Source organism: Cnephaeus nilssonii, assembly GCF_951640355.1.
Source record: "Cnephaeus nilssonii genome assembly, chromosome: 1".
Taxonomy (NCBI): Eukaryota; Metazoa; Chordata; class Mammalia; order Chiroptera; family Vespertilionidae; genus Cnephaeus; species Cnephaeus nilssonii.
In genome coordinates, this window is record NC_137072.1 from 108,832,073 (window position 1) to 108,853,219 (window position 21,147).

The following is a 21,147-nucleotide window of genomic DNA, read 5'->3' on the forward strand; positions in this document are numbered from 1 at the left end:
GGATGGAGCCCACAACCCTGGCATGTGCCCTTGACCAGTATTGAACCCCGGACCCTCTAGTCCACAGACCGACGCTCTATCCACTGAGCCAAACCAGCTAGGGCCCAAGAAATATTTTAATATGTTTTTATTGATTTTAAAGAGAGGAAGGCAGAGGGAGAGAGATTGAAACATCAATGAGAGAGAAACATTGATTAGCTGCCTACCACAGTCCCCCTATTGGGCATCCAGCCCACAGCCTGGGCATGTGACCTGACCGGAATCGAACCGGTTACTTCTTGGGGCATAGGATGATGCTCAACCAAGTAAGCCACACTGACCAGGGCCCAAGAAATATTTTTAGAGAAAATAAATGAATCTATCTGAGAAGGTGAAGGGAACTTGTAAAATAGAGCTCCTGATGTCTTCCATCATATCTAGAAGTCTGATTGTGGGCAAAGAAATCTCATTGTAGGCAAAGAACTCTGAGGTTTCCAAATAGTGCCTCCCTCTTCCACTCAATAGTTCAGTGAGTTAGACTGAGTAAATTATTTAAAGTCTGAGATTCCAAGGGTTGTTGAAGGTAATGAATTAAATAATAAATGAAAAGTTTCCATTGTAGGCATTGGATAAAATATTGCCTCCCTTCCTGAGATGGGTTGACCTCTTTCTGACCCCTAAATTAATGAATATCTAAGCAAATCTCTCTAAATTCCTGCATTAATTTGAACTTTACATAACAGTTTCCTTTGAGAACATCTGTGGTTATTTGTAAAGGGGAATTATTGCCCCAAAGCAGAACTAAAAGGAATTATTTTCCCTACATTACATGATACTTTATAGTCATAAGGAAGATGAGAATTTTAAATCACCCACTGCTCCTTAAATTATATACACATTTTCATCTTCAGCACAGTAGTTCAGTTTCTTATATCTATCTTGGGGAGAATGATGACCTAGGTTAGGCAAAGGAAGATACTGCCCAACAAAACCATATTCATCCTGCCCCTCATGAAAAAAAAAGTTTAATAATATTAAAGTGTGTCCTTGAAGTATGTTCATAGAGTTTATAGTCAGTAACTCTTAAGATTTACTTCCTCCTAGATCTGTGGTCAGCAAACTGTGGCTCATGAGCCACATGCGGCTCTTTGGCCCCTTGAGTGTGGCTCTTCCACAAAATACCACGGCCTGGGCGAGTCTATTTTGAAGAAGTGGCGTTAGAAGAAGTTTAAGTTTAAAAAATTTGGCTCTCAAAAGAAATTTCAACTGTTGATATTTGGCTCTGTTGACTAATGAGTTTGCCGACCACTGTCCTAGATGATTCTATTCTGCAGGAAATAATAGTGGTTTTGAAACTAACTGACAAAGGGCTTTTAGGAACCATCCCTGAGCTGTTCCACAGAAGAAAACTTTGCTCTAAGTGCACTAGGGAAGGGCATCCATCTGTTTGTTCCATGGCATATACCTAGATCTTGGGGAGGCATCAGCTGAGATATAGGTAGGTGATTTGCAAATATTTGCTGGATGAATCGATGAGTGAATCAAAGTGAGCCTGGGTTACTGAAGCATGTTGTTAACTCAGTAGGGACCCAGAATATCATAGTAAAAAGGGACTATTCCAAATTCTTAGCATTTTCTGTGCTCCTCACGCATAATAATCTGAAACGATGTCTCTGTTTAAAACTTTTCCAGACATGAGAAGCCCACTTCAGGCAGGCCATTTCATCTGCGCCCCATTCCAATCACTGGTATATATTGTCTTCCAAAGAACTAAAGTCTACCTTCCTTTAACTTCCTTCTGGAGGCCCTAATTCTCATCTTTCTTCCAAAAAAAGCCTACCAAAAGGTTCAAGAGAGTGAACACAGCCCTGCTATTCGGAAATGGTATCAGTTCCTACAAGTCCCCTGAAAGGGAAAGGCCTGGAAAACCAGCTTCTGAATAAAAATATCGGGATTCACACTCAGTGAACACAAGCTGTCAAGTCAAAGGTCTCAGGATGCTGGTGAGAAAACCACTAACTTTATATTTTATTAAATGTTGTATTTTAGATAGTTACATTTACAGAAGAGTGCTGAAGATAGAACAAAGAGTTTTCCTGTACCCCGACAACCAGTTTCCCATTGTACTAATGAATTACTATGGTACATTTGTTACAATTAATGAACCAATGCTATACATTATTACTAACTAAAGTTTATACCTTTTTTTCAGATTTTCTAAGTTTTCTACTTAATGTTATTTTTTTGTTTTCTGGATTCTATTCAGTTAAATTTAGGTGTCATTTCACCTTAGGATCCTCTTGGTTTTGATAACCTTGACGGTTTGGAGGAGTACTGATCAGCTGCTTAGTAGAATGTCCCTTCATTAAAATTTGTCTGATGTTTTCCTCATGATTAGACTGGGGCTATGTGTTTTAGGGATGAACATCATAGAAGTAAATTGTCATTTCACTACATTAAGAGTACATGCTGTCGCCCAGCCGGCGTGGCTCAGCAGTTGAGTGTCAACCTATAAACCAAGAGATCATGGTTCCATTCCAGGTAAGGTCACATGCCCAGGTTGCTGGCTTGATCCCCAGTGAGGGTTGTGCAGGAGGCAGCTGATGAATGATTCTTTCTCATCACTGATGTTTCTAGCTCTCTCTTTCTCTCCCTTCCTCTCTGAAATCAATAAAAATATATCAAATAAATAAATAAATGTGAGCCAGTTGTGTGTGGGGGTGGTAGAAAGAATAACCCCCCCCCAAAGATGTCCACATTCCAATCCCCAAACTCATGAATATATGAATATGTTATGTTACATGGCAAAATTATGTTGAAGACAGAATTAATGCTGCTAAACAGCTGGTTGTTAAAAAGACAAGATTTCCCTTGATTATTCAGATAGGTCTTATCTAGTCAACAATACCTTAAGAGTGGAGAACCTTTAGGCCGGGGGAGGGGCGGGGGGCAGAGCAACGTGACTGAGAAGGACTCAATCTGCTGCAGTTGGCTTTGACAATGGAGGAAGAAAGCCCCAAGTGAAGGAATGTGGTGGCCTCTAAAAGCCAGGAATGATACCAGCTGAGAGTCACCCCACCATTGGAAATGAAATTCTGCCCACAACCTGAATGAGCAAGAAAACAGATGGTTCCCAGAGCTTTCAGAAGGAAACACAGCCCCGCCAGCACCTGACTATAAGTGCAATGAGACCAGTGACGGAATTCTAACCAACAAACTTAAAACATAGTAAATGTGTGTCGCTTTAAGCCACTAGGTATAAGATAAATTGTTATGACAGCAATAGAAAACCAATACTTGAGAGAATTTTAAAAAGACAGCTAATTGCTGAAACAATGAAACTCCCACATTTTAGTACAAATGGCTAATTGATAAAAAGGACACAGAGCCCTGTGCTAGGGTCCTAGCAAAAACCTCACAATGCCTGGATAAATTCCTGTTCTCAAAGGCAGACCCTTCCCCTCCATGACTGTCATCAGGCAGTTCTTCAATTAGACAAAGAATGAGCTGTACACATATGTTTTAGGATGTAGACGGTGTCATGGACACAGGAACAAAACCGCACATTGGAAAGAAGGGCTGTTAGGAATGTGAGCCTCATAGCACTCACTGCACAGCCTTCTCTTTTGGCCAAGCCAAGCAAGATGTAAAAAACTTGAAATTTTTAAAAATATGTTTTATTGATTTTAGAGAGAGAGGTAGGGGGAGGGATAGAGAGATAGAAACATCGATGAGAGAGAAACATCATCGATCAGCTGTCTCCTGCACAGCCCCTACTGGGATTGAGCCCACAACCTGGGCATGTGCCCTGACTGGGAATCAAACCAGCAACCTCTTGGTTCATGAATTGATGCTCAACCACTGAGCAACACTGGCTGGGCAACATTTGAATGTTTACATGATCTAGATATCTACTGAACAGTTTCCCCTTGATTTACATTCAGGTACCAGCTCCCCCTACCATGTGGTGTACAGGGAATTGGCCCCATTCTCCACAGCTCCAGGCTGGGCCTGAATTGGCTAGGTTCTAATAACCTATCCCAACTCCCTAGTGACAGTTTTTCTTTCATAGATGGACAAGATTCAGACCCAAGCTAACCAATGCATTGATCCTCTGGCTATCCAGGAACCATTCTAGGTCATGTGACCTGCACTGATCCAATTAGAACGCCCCAATGTTTGTTCTGGAAGTACTGGAACACGGACTTCTCTGCCTAGGGTTGCAGTGGCGTAGGGCACAGTCTGGAACACTGCCGCCCTTGCTTTTCTTATGGACAAGGCCACAGGAGGACAAGTTACACAAGCTGGAAGTCAGAGCCCAGGATCATGCCCGAAAGCAGAGACTACTGAAAAATAAGACCATAAATGGTGCCTGCGGTCAGTCCTACCTCTGCACTGACCAATTACATGGGCCAGTAAATTTCCCTTTCTTGTTTAAGCCATTTAGGCTAAATGTTCTCTCCCTTGCAATTGAAATATTTCTACCTGGTAGATGACTCTAATGCACTCCAAAGGCCACACTTCTTGGTGATGTGCTAATAGATAGAATGAGGAGAGTCCAGCTTTAGGAACAAGACAATACAGCTGGTACAAGGGTATGGTACTTAGGATCGATTACATATAAATATACATTTATTTATGCGTACATTGGCATATTGTCAATATGATTATTTATAAATTTTATATCGCCAGTATAACCAGTGAATTTGAAGTAGGATGCTTTATTTTCTTTGTGAAATCTTGAGTTTAAAATCAACTTTCCCCCCAAGAGTCACTAGAATGGAATGGGTTCCTCTGATATTAGCAGCACCAAACAAGGTGGTCAGAAAAGACTGACCTGGGAAGTGGCCCTCCTTCCAGACAATGCTCTGCAGCACACAGAGAGACTGAACAAACCCCATGCTGACAGTCCTCAAAGAACTGCTGTGGTGTGGTTATGTTCTGGGCAGCAGAATTGTAGACACTAAAATCAGGGAAGGGTCACTCAGTTCAGGTTTCAAGTCAAGCCACTTCTCTCTCAGGAGTAGGATTCTAAAATCAGCTTGCAAGATGAAATTGCATGTTACAAAAATTAGGCTTGAAAAATCTCTTCAATTGTCTATAAAGCACAGTATATATTGTTTTATTTATTTGACTCAACAAAGTAACATGTGTATGTGAATGTGTAATGTATTTCATAATCACATAATATATATAAGGAATTAGTAGTCAAAGTATATTTTACTAAACACAGTTGAATTAAGAGTATATTAAACGAAGCCCCACCATATACACATATGTATGTACATCTATTCACAAAGGGCATATAGTAGTTGGGTAGTTAATTAGTAAGCTATAAATATATATACAGATATGGAATTGACTAGTGATCTTTGATGTCTCCCCTTCTTGTACAACCCACATCTGAAGTGTCTTTCAGTTTTACCTTCAGATAAATTCATTTTAACCTCCGTTGGTGGTTTACGTTACCACCATTTCTCACCTGAATCATCGCAGTCATCGGCTTAGTGGTCTCTCTGTTTCACCCTTGACTCCCTTCATTCTATTTTTCTTCACACAGCAGCCAGAGTGACCCTGTTAAAACATAAGTCAAACCATGTCATTCTGCTCAAAATGTGCCAGTGGTTCCCTTCCCGGAGTAAACAATAAATTTTGCACAAAGACCTACACAACCAGTTAGATCCAGTCTCCTATCTCCTCTCTCCATCTCCTTGTCTTTCCAGTCTCACTCAGCTGCAGCCACTCATCCTCTTTGTTGTGCTCATTTTCAATGTCAGGGCCTTGCACCTGCCTCTCTCTGCCTCAAAAGCTCATCCCCTAAATGCACACATGATTTACTCCCTTACTTCTTTAGGTCTTTACTCCCACATTACCCTCTTAGCACTTTGCTTAGCACTTACCACTAGCAAACATAATATAGATTTTACTAATTCGTCTTGTTTATTGTCTCTCTGCTCCTCTAATATGTAAAGTTCAGAGGGCATGAATTATTTTAAATCTTTTTTGTTGCCTCAATGCTTCCAGCATCTAAATAGTGCCTGGGTCATGTCGGAAGTCAATAAATATTTGTTGAATAAATGAATATGTAAGATCTTTAATGGGCTCCCATAATTTAAGTCTGTGTAAAGAGAAGAAAAGAATTAATGGGTAATGAGCAAGCCTATGCTATATGTGGTTTACCAGACACAGTGTGTTGAGTAAAATTACATGTTATACAGTATACTGAATGAAATTATACAGATGTGAAGAATTCCTGTATAATTCTTATGCCTACTTCTAATTGCTCTTAACCAGCAGTAAAGCTCAACTAATGTGGCTGTTGTGAACAGATTCTCTTGCAGCCCTCATGTTTATAATGCCCTGGAATTCATGCTCTATATAATCCCTTCTCCTCCAGTATGGATGGAACCGCTGACTTATTTGTCACCAAGGAACTATGACAAAAGTGAGGGGGCATCACTCCTTTATAGGTTACATTATATGGCAAAGGTAAAGAGATTTACAGAGGTAACTAAACTCCCAAATAAATTTATTTTGAATTCATAGAAAGGGACACTGTCTAGGTAGGTCTGACTTAATCAGGTAAGAGTCCTTAATCAGGTAAGAGAGACCGGGCCCTTCCTCAGGCAGATATTATTTTTGCTGGCTTGAGGAGGTAAGCAGCCATGTTGAGGAAGTCCATGTGACTCCTCTGGTACCTAAGGGCAGCCTCCAGCCTCCATACAGCTGACAATGGGGTCCTCAGTCATAAACCACAGGGAAGTTCATACTGCCAACAACCTAGATGAGATGAGAAGCAGATTATTCCCCAGTCAAGCCTCCACATGAGAATGCAGCCCAACTCCTGTCTTGATTAGAGCCTTTTTGAGACTGAGCAGAAGACCCAGCTAAGCTGACACCATGGAAACTTCAAGATAGTAACTGTGTGTTGTTTCAAGCAGCTAATCTGTGGTAATTAATTATACAGCAATAAAAAATAATAATGCAGGGGGCTAAGGGAATATTTCTGGTACAGGATTGATTTTATAGTTCACACTGTCATTTGCTAAGAGCCCCACACTTTGAGTTAAAAACTCCATGATTTTTATTATGTACCTGTTCAAAGTAGTCTTTGGGGTCTGAGTCTTCATGGAGTTATTTTATGAAAGAATGTGCCTCCTTCCAGTATGTACTGCTTAATGCCATTTAACAAAAATGGCTTTAGTACTCTACCTCATTACTTAACCATCTGCATTGTTTCAATCTCTTTTCTTTTGGGCATTACCAGTATTAATAAGCCTGTTATGGTTAGATAATGATGTAATTCTTCCAGGCAAAGAAGTCTTGTTGGGAATCTAAACTGAGAATAAATCCAGCATCACACAGAATCCTAAGCACAGTGATGCTTCCTCTATAAGATCTATCTCTCTTCTTTCTGGTGCTGAAATTGCTAAGGAGCATCTACACTTAAGAATTCCCAATGGATTGCAGGCTTGATCCCCAGTGGGGGGCATGCAGGAGGCAGCTGACCAATGATTCTCTCTATCATTGATGTTTCTATCTCTCTCTCCTTCTCTCTTCCTCTCTGAAATCAATAAAAATATATTTAAAAAAAAAAAAAGAATTCCCAATGGAACTCCAGTCTTATCAAAATAAGCTTCATTGCGTTTTCTCCTCCTCTGTTTTCTTCTCCCTGCTCTGTCGTGTATCCAAAGACTTCTTGAAGGTATTAAGAGGAGTGAAAAAAGAAAAAAGAGGAAGAAACGGGTAATGGAAAGAACAGGAGAATGGAAGGAGGGAATGAAGTTGAAAAAAGCCCCCGTTTTGTCATCCATTGTGCTTAATATTTTCATATAAATAATTCCACCTAATCTTTGTATTATTTCCTCCATTTTACAGACCAAAAAAAGAAGGAAAAAAAAAAGGTTGTGAAAGGTTGAATGAATTATCCTGAGTTATAATGAGATTAATAGCTTCCATAAATGTTTCTACAAGTTTTCTTCAAAAGAAGGCTGTTTTGAATTGTTTTCATGCTGCGTGTTGTTCTGTTGTTGGCTTTAATCTATTTTAAGCAATTATCGTATGTGATGAGGTTATGCATTTGTTAAAAAAAATCCTTATTAAATTCCAAGAAAGAAAATGTGTTAAAATTATAAAAATTGATATACACAATTAGCTAATTTCTAAGGGAAAAGTATTCACTGTACCGCAACGTAATGAATGTGCTATCTGCAATCATTTAATATTAACCAATTTTAAGTGCATAATGCTTCTAATATTTCCTCCGTATCTCTAGGTTAAAAGTCATTACCAGAGTACCAGAGACGTCTGTTCTGCACATCTTATCAGATGTTTAAAGTTGTCTCCTGTGGCTAAACCTAAAACCCAGGAAATAAGACACCAAAGTAAAAGATAAAGCAGATGCCACGTTGCCACAAAAAGTTTAGCCCAGTAAAGCATCTGTAAGAATAGATTGTTGACAATTTTCTAATGTTATATTTCCAATAAAACTCCAGAGAAAAAACAAATGTATTATACTATATCTTGAGGGAGTGAAGATTATTTTTCACTGGCACTGTTATACATGTTTTGCATCTATAAACTCATTTAATCCTCCTTTAAAAAACAACAACACACAAAATGAAGACACTGTTACTTACACTTTATAGATGACTTATCTGGGGCATAGAACCCACAATTGCCCAGTTAGTAGAAGCTGGAGGCAGAATATAAGCTCAGGAGTTCAGGTTTCAAGACCCCTGCTCATAATCACTATGCCATGCTGATTCTTCGAAGATCTGTTTTAGCCCAGTTGGTGTGGCTCAGTGGTTGAGCGTCTACCTAGGAACCAGGAGGTCATGGTTTGATTCAGGTCAGGGCACATGCCTGGGTTGCAGGCTCCATCACCAACATGGGGTGTGCAGGAGGCAGCCAATCAATGATTCTCTCTCATCATTGATGTTTCTATCTCTCTATCCCTCTCCCTTCTTCTCTGAAATCAATAAAAATATATTTTTTAAATGGTATGTTTTAGATCTGCTTTATTATTCAGGATGCAGATACAGAATTGTGAAGTCAGAAGACCAGTGGAAGAACATGAAAAAAAGACAGCAAAGCATCATCAGAGGAGGTGGTAAAAAAAGAGGAGAGAAGGCTGGGATTGAATTCTGGTTCTTTCTTTCACTAGTTGTGTGATCTCAGTCAAGTTTCTTAATCTCTCTGTGCCTGAGTCTCCTTAATCATTACCAGCATTGACAAGAATACTGTTTCAAAGGACTTTTGTCATAATTGAAAGAGTTAATGCCCAGGGCCCCATTCTTAGTGCAGCATCTAACATCTCCCACACAGAAACAAAACATGCTTTAGATCCCTTCTATAGATGCTCTGCTCTCTCTCCCACCAAACAACTCGAGTGTGTATAAAAATAAAGTGTTCAAGGTAAAGCAATACGTTCTGAGATATGGATCACCCAATACAAGGCTATGTGCTGTAACCATGGAGACGGTTGATATTTTATCTGTAGGAGATATAGTTTTCTAAAAGCCTTTTCATGAGTTCTATATCCTTGACTAGTGCTGACAGCAGCTCTCCTTTTATTCATTTGCTTAAATTCAACAGCTTTTATCAAGCATTGCCCTCCTCTTTTTCCTCCTAGTTCAAGCTCTCCTTTCCAACTTGGATATTTTTTTCAACCTCTTCCTACCTCAGCCCACTGCTTCCTGTCTCGAACTCTACATGCCCAAATTTATCTCACTCTTCTACACCGCCACCAGTAATGCCTTTATGACAAGCAGAAGCCAAGCAGACCACCTCCTTCCCTAAAATATTCCAGTAACTCTCCAAAGTTCCCAGTTCACATTTCTTAGCTTGCTGCACATGAGCCTTCATGAACTGTTTTTGCTTTCCTCTGTAGCTGTATCTTGAACAATTCTCCTAAACTGCAGGGCCTTCACTCCCCACCCTCACTTGCTGCTTTGCATCTCTATGCTTTGCATATAGCTACATCTTTGCATGATACCCTTCTTTATGATATTTCCCCAATGGTTGACCATGGCTTGTCAACTCAAATATCTTTTTCTCATCCATCAAGACTCAGCATCAGCATTTGGGATTCAGGATGATTTTGTTGGCCTCCTCCCCAACCCTGTTGAATCTGGTTTCCTAAACATGACCATATGCCCATGTGCTAACCTCAGTCAGTATACTTGGTGCACTGACTTGTGACATCTTTGAGATTAGAAACTGTGTTTTACATCTTTGTATTTCCATGTCATACTTGGCACATAGTAGGCCCTAAATTCTCCTATGTGGAATGACTAAACAGATGGATAAAACACAGCTAAACTAATTTGAAACAGGTACGTTCACATGGAGATTCATAAACAAACCCACAAGACACTCTTGCAAAAGGTAGGAAGCATACATTGCATTGTATTTTGATGCTACTAAGTGAAGAAAAGTGGTAAACTTTCCTTGGGTATCAAAACATCTGTAAGCCTGCATGGAGCACGTGTCAGTGATTACAGTGGTGCAAAGGGTGTGAGTTCCATGCACACACCAATACTGAGACTGCAAGCAGCCCACAACCTGCCTCTGTCAGGTTGTTATATTTAAAAAGAACCTGGTGGAAAATTAAATTTTTTCTATGACATTTGAATTTCAATATATTTCATTTAAAAAAACCATTTGACTTGAGGCAATAAATGTATGGATGTATGTGTTAATCATTTCCATGCTCTGATGGACCTTTGATTTTGATCACCTTCCCCCACCCTCACGTTGGAAGTTCTCCACAAGGCAGGAATAGATTTGGTGCCAATGGGGACATATGGGCTGCTAAATCCAACATATGGGGGGATGTGAAAGAGGAACATTAAAAATGATCCATTTATCATTTTTAGAATTTTTCAAGATATGAGTCCTGGCACCTCATTTGTCAACCCTCACATACAAAGCACACCTATGAAGCCGGGTCTGTGAGTATTAAGGGGACACATCAAGGGTTAAACGTGGCAGGATGAATTAGCTGCTCCAGAGTTTAACTATTTTCCATTGTGAGGTTGGTCTGAAATAAAAACATATTAAGGCAAGGGGGAGGTGAATGGAGGACGGACAACAGTGAAGACGGGGGGCTCAGCATGGGAAGGCCGGCATACACAGGACTTCCTCTCTGTTTGCATCACAGCCCAAGTTGAATCCACTGGGCTTTTGGATGAGCAATACGTTCAGTCCGTTCATGACCACAGGCTCCCAGGAAACTACTGGCTTCTGGAGCCCCGCTCCGCCACTGACTTTGAAATCTGAGGCCTTGTTTGCTAATACACAGAATCTGTCAAGAATATTGCTCCAGCCCATATTAATTTAATTAAGGGTTTTAATAAAGCAGAAAATTAACCAAAAGGTTGTCAGAAGGATATGTCAAAATCAGTCTTTACCAATGTCAACACACTGTCTCAGATCCTTCGGGTTCCTGGCAGACTCCCTTATGAAAATCCTGAATCAGACTGGATGGAAGAGGAGCAGGAACCTTCATGGAAGGACGAAAAGGAAGTCATTTTCTTGGTCTGTGAAAAAGGTAGCAGGAGAGTTATTTCCTTTCAGGCTGATGGTGAAGAATAAGCCACAGCATTTTAAATAACCGAGGGATATGGAGGGATTTCTAATAAATGCGAGTCACACTAGTTACCATCTTTTCCTCCAAAAAGCCTTCAGAATACCCACTCTCACTTTTCTCAGGAGGGTGGGGACCCATTTTCTGTGCCCCATCGTGCCCTGACTTGTGAAATAGGACTATTTTATTTATGGTTTTGGTCCCCTCCACCCTTAATAAAGAAGGAATTTTCTAATACTTTGTACAACCCCCATTTCAGAATTAAGAATAATTTTTTAATTAAGGTAAAATTTATATACAGTTAAACTTACCCTTTTTATAGTAGAGTTCTGCACATTTTGATGAGCATATAGAGTAACGTAACCATCACCGCAGGCACATTATAAACCAGTTCTATCATGCCCCCAAATTTCCCCATGACCCTTTGCTGCTGACCCTGCACCCACCCATCACCTCCAGAAACAACTGAGCTGTTTCCTGTCCCTATATTTTTGCTTAAAAAAATAAAGTCAGGTAAGTGGAATCCTATAATATATACAGCCTTTAAATCAGGCTTCCATTAGTGACCATAAGGCATCTGAGGCTTAGTCGGGTTGAATCAGTAGTTCATTACTATTCATTTGATGGACATAACACAATTTGTCTATAGTCATTCACCAATTGAAAGACATTTGGGTTCTTTCCAGTTTAAGGCAATTACAAAAATAAACTTTTGTGTGCAGGTTTTTGTATAAACATTTCACTTAGGTAAACTCCTAAGAATGGGACCTCTGAATTGTATGATAAATGAAAGTTTAATTTTATAAGAAACTGCTGTTTTCCAAAATAGCCATACTATTTTGCAATTCCTCCAATAATGAATCCTTACCAGTACTTGGCATTTTCAGTTTCAGTTTTCTTTTGGAAATTGTATCTATTCTAATAGGTATATAGCGGTATCTCATTGTGGTTTTTAATTTGCATTTCCCTAATGACTAAAGGGTTGAAAACCTTTCATATGTTCACTTTATATCCACATACCTTTTTAAGTGAAGTGTCTATTGTTGTCTTATTACTGAATTTTTAGAGTTCTTTATATATTTTGAATAGCAATAACTTTATCAGATGTGGTATTTTCAAATATTTTCCCCAGTCTGTGGTTTGTTAAATTAGTATCTTAAAACTTTGTCTGAGAGCAGGATTTAATTTTAATAAAATCCAATATAAAAATATTTTCTTTCATAGATCATACTTTTGGTGTCTTAAGCCATCTTTGCTGAACCCAAGAATTTCCCTTTGGTTTTCTTCTATGAGTTAAATAATTTTACATTTTATATTGTTTGCATTTTGCATGATATCCATTTTGAGTTAAGTTTTGTATGCAGTAAAAAGTAGAGATAAGTTCACTAATAAGTTACCTGAAGGCTCTTGGTAGATGTCCTAAATCAGATTAGGGAAGTTCCCTTCTGTTCCTAGTCTGCTAAAAGTTTCTTTCCTGAGCAGAAGTTGATTATGTTAAATGATTTTTCTGCATTTCTTCAATGATCATATGCGTCTTTTTGTTCTTTATCTGTTGATGTGAATTATGTTGATTGATTTTAGAATACTGAACCAGGATTTTATTCCTGGGTTAAGCCAGACTTGGTCATGATATGTTATCCTTTTAATTTATTGCTGGGTTCACTTTGTTCAAATTTTGTTAATTTTTTCCATGTGTCTGTGTTCATGAACTGTATTTATTTTATTAATTTTTTTGGAACACTTTATGTAGACTTTCTGTCATTTCATAATTAAGTGTGTAGTTAAATTCACTCATGAAGCTATTTGAGCTTGAATTTCTTCCTGGGAAGATTTTACCAGAAAATACAAACTGTTTACTACATATAAGAATATTCATGTCATCAAAAATCTTCTTGAGTAAGTTTTAGTGTTTAAGTTTTGGTCTTTCAAAGAATTTGATTATTTTATCTGTTATCAGATTTGTTAGGATGAAGTTAATAAAAATTTCTAATTATCCATTTAATGTTCATAGTGTCTGTAGTAATTTTTTCTGCAGTACTTTGCTGTTTTTATCATACAAATTAAACTTATCATAATGTGCCTTTGAATAATACTATGTCACTTCACATGTAGTATTGGAAATACTACACTTCTATTTCCACTCCTGTCTTTCTGATTTTGTAAATGTGTTGTACATTATACATTGGTTATAAACACCACAGTACATTGTAATGACTTTTGCTTAAAATGGTCCATTTTCTTTTAGAGTGATTTAAGGTACAAGAAGAAAATATTTTATATTTACCACATATTTATGCTTTCAGGTGCTCTTCATTACATTTTGTAGATCCAGATTTCTGTTGATCTTGTTCTTCTGCCTGAGAGATTTTCTTTATTATTTTTTATAATACAGGACTGCTGGTAATAAAACCTTTTATTTTTTGTATGTATGAAAAAAGTCTTTTTTTCCCTTCTCTTTTGAAATGCACTTTCACTAAGAATTCTAGGTTAATGTTTTGTATGGGGTTTGGTTTTTCAGTACTAAAGGTGTTCCACTGTCTTCGTGCCTGTATTGTTTCCTGCAGAGATGCTGCTATCCTTAAAGCTCTGCACATAATGTCTTTTTCTGTGGCTGCTTTAAGATTTTCTCTTTATCACTGGTTCTAAGCAATTTGGTAATTGTGTGCCTTGTTGAGGGTTTTGCTTGATGTTTATTAAGATTCTTAGATCTGTGAGTTAATTTTTCATCACATTAAGAAATATTTCTGGCTTTATAAAAAAAAAAGGGTTTTTTTTCTTCCTTCCTTCTTTCCCTTCTCTTCTTTGGGGACTCAAGCTTATGTATATTAGGCTGTTAAGATTTTCCCCTTAGTTTACCAGTGTTCTGTTCATTATTTAGAGTCTTCTTTTTCTCTCTGTGTGTTTCATTTTGGATAGTTTCTTTTACTGTGATTTTAAGTTCATTAAACATTTCTTCTATAGTTTCTAATCTATTAATTCCATTCACTGTATTTTTCATCTCAGAAATTGTTTTACCACCTCTAGAAGTTTGTATCTTTTTAACATCTTCCATGCTTCTCCTTAAATTGCTTAGAATTATTGTACCTTCTTAAACATAGAATATAGTTCTGTTAGAGGTGGCAGTTGGTTAGATAATTAACAAAAGAGGGCCTCATTGAATGCAGGGATATCAGTTCCAGTCGGGTCTGTGCAAGCCGTGTGCACACACCAGCAACCATGTCTAAGGGACCTGCAGTTGGCATTGATCTTGGCACCACCTACTCTTGTGTGGATGTATTCCAGCATGGAAAAGTGGAAATAATTGCCAACAATCAGGGAAACTGAACCATCCTGAGTTATGTTGCTTTTACTGATTCTGAGCAATTGATCGGTGGTGCTACAAAGAATCAACTACTAGTAGCAATGAATCCTACCCACACAGTCTTTGATGCCAAGTGCTTGATTGGATGTAGATTTGATGATGCTGCTGTCCAGTCTGACATGAAGCATTGGCCTTTCATGATGGCGAATGATGTTGGCAGCTCCAAGGTCCAAGGGAGAGACAAAAAGCTTTAATCCAGAAGAGTTGTCATCCATGGTTTTGACAAAGATGAAGGAAATCACAGAAACCTACCTTGAGAAGACTGTTACCAATGCTGTTGTCACAGTACCTGCTTACTTCAATGACTCTCAGCGTTAGGCCACCAAAGATGCTGGAACTATTGCTGGTCTCAATGTACTGAGAATCATCAATGATCCAATGCTGCTGCTATTGCTGATGGTTTAGACCAGTGGTCGGCAAACTGTGGCTCGTGAGCCGCGGTTTGCTTCTCTGTTGACTAATGAGTTTGCCGACCACTGGTTTAGACAAAAAGGTTGGAGCTGAAAGAAACATGCTGATCTCTGACTTGGGAGGTGGCACTTTCGATGTGTGAACCCTCACAACTGAAGATGGACTCTTTGAGGTCAAATCTACAGCTAGGGACACCCACTTAGGTGGAGAAGGGTTTGACAACCAAATGGTCAACCATTTCATTGCAGAATTCAAACGCAAGCATAAGAAGGATATCAGTGAGAAAAAAGAGGGCTGTTCGTCGCCTTCATACTGCTTGTGAATGTACTAAGCATACTCTCTCTTCCAGCACCCAGGCCCATATTGAGATTGATTCGCTCTATGAAGGAATTGATTTCTATACCTCTATCACCCATACTTGATTTGAAGAATTGAATGCTGACCTTTTCCGTGGTACCCTGGACCCTGTATAGAAAGCCCTTCAGGATGCCAAGCTTGACAAGTCCCAGATCCATGATATTGTCCTGGTGGGTGGCTCCACCCATATCCCCAAGATTCAGAAATTCCTACAGAACTTCTTCAATGGAAAAGAATTTAATAAGAGCATCAACCCTGATGAGGTGTCACTTATGGTACAGCTTTCCAGGGAGCCATTCTCTCTGGAGACAAATCTGAAAATGTCCAAGATCTGCTGCTGCTGGATGTCACTCCTCTTTCACTCGGCATTGAGACGGCTGGTGGCATCATGACAGCCCTCATCAAGCACAACACCATCATCCCCACCAAGCAGACACAGACTTTCACCACCTCCTCCGACAACCAACTGGGTATGCTCATCCAGATTTATGAAGGTGAGCATGCCATGATCAAGGATAACAACCTGCTTGGCAAGTTTGAACTCACAGGCATACCACCTGCACCTCGTGGTGTTCCTCAGATTGAAGTTACTTTTGATATTGATGCGAATGGCATCCCCAATGTCTCTGCTGTGGATAAGAGTACAGGAAAAGAGAGCAAGATTACCATCACTAACGACAAGGGTCATCTGAACAAGGAAGACATTGAGCGCATAGTCCAAGAAGCTGAGAAGTACAAAGCCGAAGATGAGAAGCAGCAGGACAAGGTGTCTTCCAAGAATTCACTTGAGTCCTATGCATTCAACATGAAAGCAACTGTTGAAGATGAAAAACTTCAAGGCAAGATCAATGATGAGGACAAAAAGAAGATTCTTGACAAATGCCATGAAATCATCAACTGGCTTGATAAGAACCAGACTGCAGAAAAGGAAGAATTTGAACATCAGCAGAAAGAGTTGGAAAATGTCTGCAACCCCATCATTACCAAGCTGTACCAGAGTGCAGGAGGCATGGCAGGAGGAATGCCTGGGGGCTTCCCTGGTGGCGGAGCCCCTCCATATGGTGGTGCCTCCTCTGGGCCCACCATTGAAGAGGTTGATTAAGCCAGCTTTGAGCATAGATCTAGCATTGTGCCACACAAAATAGAAGGACCCAAATTTTTAGCAAATTCCATGGGCAGTTTTAAAAGTTGAAATGCTGTATAGTAAATAACTGGACATTCTTGAATACGGACTGTGCACAGGGAAAGAAAATAATCCACTTTATAATTGTACTGTAAAGTGGAAAATGCGATGTCTTAAATAAAACTATTTAAAATTAGCACCAAAAAAAAAAAGAGGAAGGAGCAGACGGAACAGTCACCCTGGGGAGTAAATGGCAGTGTTCTGCCAAATGGCGCAAAACATCCTGTCTAGTTGACTAGACATAAAAGATAGCCCTACAGCCACCTGGGGTTGGGGGAGGGGGATAAGGGTCATAATCCACAGGATTAAGGGGGGAGGGAGAAAATGGCCAGGGGAAATTCTTTTTACTGAGTTCATGTACAGTAGAAGCCAAGATGGTGTGAGGGGCATACCTTTTACTAAGTGCATGTGCAGAAGGCAAATGACGAAGCAGAACTATGAGGCATGTGCAGTAGGAGCCAAAATAGGTGACCATACAATGGCCAGGGCAAAGCCTGGGAAAAGATCAGATAGGATAAGGGCACAGGCAGTGGAAAATCCAAGAAAGAGGTTGGATGGGGTATGGCACAGGCACAAGCCTGGGGAAAGCCAGGAAAGAGATTGGATTGTTTGAAAGAAAGCCTGCTCTTTCCCAAACCCAAGGAAATACAGGGAAGCCTTGGAAGGACCTCAGGGCAGCCATTACCCTCCAGCCTGCCCGCTCTCTGCCTCTCTGAGAGTGTACTATCACTTTTTCACTTTAATAAAATCTTGCCACTCCTCCTACGTGAGTGCCCATGAAATTCTTTTCTTGTGACATCGCAAAAGGACCTGTTTCCTGTTTTAACTGTTTTAATGTTTCCTAATCCTGTCATCCATAGAATTTGGGAGTCATTGATTTTTATCTTCATTATAGTTTGTATTTCTTGCTCTTGAAATTCCATGTAATTTTTTATTGAATCCAGACTGTGAATTTTGCATTGTTGGGTGATGGGCGTTGTCATTTTTTTTTTTTTTAGTTTTTTAGTTTTATTCTGGGACCCAGTCAAGTTACACTGAAATTCTTTGACCCCCCCCCCCCCCAAGCCTTACTTTAAATTTTATTTAGCAACACTAGAGAAGCCATTAATCTAGGAAGAATTGTGCTGCAGTTCCTCTTTCCCATCCCTTTTGGTTGCCAAATGCCCAGGAGCTGTCCTGGGTGCTGAGTTGTTTCCTATTCTGTCATCAAAGGCTTGTGGGATAGGATGGGAAGCACATCCACAGATGCAATTTACTCTGATGTCAAGACATTAATAGTGAAGTCCTTTAAGCAAAGCAATGGATTACACCTTAAATGACCTGTTCCCTGGACTATGATGCTGGGTAACATTCAGAATCCCAATCCCACAATACACTCCTGGTAGCACTATCCCTGGTCCACTGGCCTCAGCCCTTTAAGAGACCTGGCTCTACAGAGTTTTAGTTTCTACATCTCCATCCCTCTTTTCACCTTCCTTCATCCTGATGTCCTCCCTGCCTATGCCCCCTCTCTTATGCACCCTACAATATTAAAAAGGCTCCCATTCCCCCCACCCCAATGGAGCTTAATTGTTTCCCAGGTAGTCATACAAAATATCCTGCTGCTCTCTGCAGCTCTAAGGAGGAATGGAACCTGGGGAAATAAGTGCCTGTCTACTGTCCCAGGAACTGGAAGGTGGCTGTGTTTTCTTTCCCATATAAGTCGAGAGAAGTAAAAGACAGCATGTGCATCTGATACATCCAGTGTATATCAGATACATACTGCAAAGGCACAGTCTTCTCTGAGTAACCCAGATGAGTTAACCAACTTGCCCAAGATCATAGAGTTACTAAACAGAAACAGAGTTGAACTCTTGACTGCCTTGTTCCTCTCCTGCCCTATGTGACTACTCTGGATGACAATATGTGCAAAGCATTTATCAGACACCTTTTCTATCCATGGGTTCTGTTGATGTATAGCCCACCATTTCTTTTGATACATATAAAGCAACTTATATGTGGAGAACTTATATTCTGATATAAATGATTACTGTTGTAAAAAAATTAGTTGTTTATTTACAAATAGACTATTTATTTACAAGGACTCTAGGAAATAAGCCTGGTATACAATAGGTATGTTATTTTATTTGATTCCCACAAAAATGTTATCAAATCAGAGTAGCGATTTTCATTCCCATTTTACAGAAAACCGAGACTTAGAGAGGCTTAAGAAACCTGCCCAAGATCACACAGGTAATTATTAACAGAGCTATAACTCAAAACCAGGTCAGAAACACTCCGAAGATCCTAATTACTATGTTCAACTGCCTCACACATGAAAATACATGTTCAAATGTTATCAAATTAATTCTGCTGATGACTTTACAGGAACACACCTCTCATACAACAAAACTTGCATTGACAGCAGCCAAGACAATAACAGTCCCTGACATAAGGGTTGCACTTTCCTGCTCACAAAGCATATTCTTATATTGTTTTGTTTCCTTACAGCTCGAGATTCCATTGGGCTTTTCAGATTTCCTCTCAAAGACCTGACTTATCCTTTGAGAGAGAGAGAGAGAGAGAGAGAGAGAGAGAGAGAGAGAGAGAATAAATATGTTATTGGTTCTTAAAACAAACCAAATGGACATAAGATTTCAGTATCCCAGATAAAGCTTTCTTTAAAAACGAAAATAAAACTAATGGCACCAGAAGTATCACAGTAAATAGCCAATTAAGGTTTTCATTATGGTTGGTCCTTATTTTTCTGTAAGACAGTGTGGAACATAATTTAAGTTGCTCACTATCACACATTTTAATTGATAGATCTCTTTCTTATGTTTTGTCCCTAAGAATTAATGTTTGCATTTAATACCATCCTGTCATTATCTTGTTTCCTCTACACTGAAAGGAGTTGTCTGTTATTTGCAGGTGTGGAGGGCCAGCTGGAGACACAATTCCATTCTCCACTTCCCTCCTCCCACTGATCACTGGTTATTACACATAATTACATGGAAGCATGTATTAGACTTTATTATAATGCATGACAGTGTGCTTTAAGTAAATTAGAAATTTGCATATGAATAGAGGGGAAACTAAAATGCCATTCAGGACCTTTGATTTACATCAGAGGATCCCTAGGTTTTAGGAAATTGCTTCTCTTCTCAGGTGGAAATCTAAGATGTTAAAGTAAAATGAAGCCAGAGTGAAGGGGGAGGGGATCTGCATTCTGTGCTGGGTTTTCTTCCTCTTTCCTCCTCTCTGGCTTAATAACCTGCTGGGCAAATAGTTCCTTAGTAACCAGGCAGGTCAGGAATTGGCTACATGGGGCACTTGGCATTTACCTTATAAGGTGTTAGCACCCTGGAGGCCAGCAGGTAGCTAGCTGAGGGTTTCAGACTTCCACACCAAAAGAAATTAGGACCAGCCATGTTCCCCAGTGTGCCAAGAAATAACAAGTCACAATGAGCCCCACAATTATTCCATCTTGCCCCTGCCTGTCACTTCTTGTACTGTGCCCTTATCTTCCTTGAGCCTGGAGAGAGTTGACCAACCGGAAGAATTACTGGGGCGACTTCTGAACCATGGACAGGGGCACTGGAGGCTGTCATCTCCAAGAAGAGAGAGTGAGCAGGGGAGGAATCTTGTTTTTTCCTGAATTGTTCTGGTTTGACTGCGTGGATGTTAAATCATTCCTTATGGAAACATATGTCCCTCAGCTTGTTAAGGTAATTTGTAAAAGTATATTTTTGCCTTTGGAGAGTACTATAGGCTATCAGAAAGCATTATTTTCCACTATACTGGTAAAGTTCCTCACAGGTTTCATTATGCAAAGGCTTTGTTTGAGCTCCATTGCATTCTGTGTTCATTTATGGATTCAGAATTTCAAGTACCAGGGGAACTTCCTTTGAGGTTTTACTCTATGCAGTCTGAAGTATGATTTATACTTTTTTATTTTTCACCTTGGAAAACATCAGTTATGATATATGGATAAAGTTGAGAAAAAAAACAGAAAAGATATGTAAGGAAAGCAGGATCGTGGGTGGAATATTTTTCAAAAACATAGCTTTAATGCCAATATTAAATATATACTTCCTTGAATTTCAAAATATCATCTAATAGCCAAATGCTTTTACAGTCAAAACATGTAGCTAAGGAGTAACTTCAAATGGTGTTAGTTTTAAGGTTAACAATTTGTATTGTGTAGCTAGAATAGAAACTAGTATCGTGTTGAACCATTGGACAGTGTCTGTATTGGACCTCCTTTGACTACATAAACAGCAGTTT

At 39.4% G+C, this 21,147-nt stretch overlaps 1 protein-coding gene and 1 pseudogene across 2 annotated transcripts in view; both read left to right on the top strand.

The window, feature by feature from the left end:
- The window catches only part of LOC307097029 (ligand-dependent nuclear receptor corepressor-like protein), a gene marked incomplete at its 3' end in the record, with an annotated part of 766,497 nt that overhangs the window by 349,670 nt on the left and 395,680 nt on the right, over nt 1–21,147 (top strand). The window lies entirely within an intron of this gene.
- Nucleotides 14,786–16,800, top strand: LOC307100981 (heat shock cognate 71 kDa protein-like; annotated as a pseudogene). Its single transcript has 3 exons — nt 14,786–15,191; nt 15,249–15,353; nt 15,416–16,800. The product of its transcript is annotated as a heat shock cognate 71 kDa protein-like (transcript).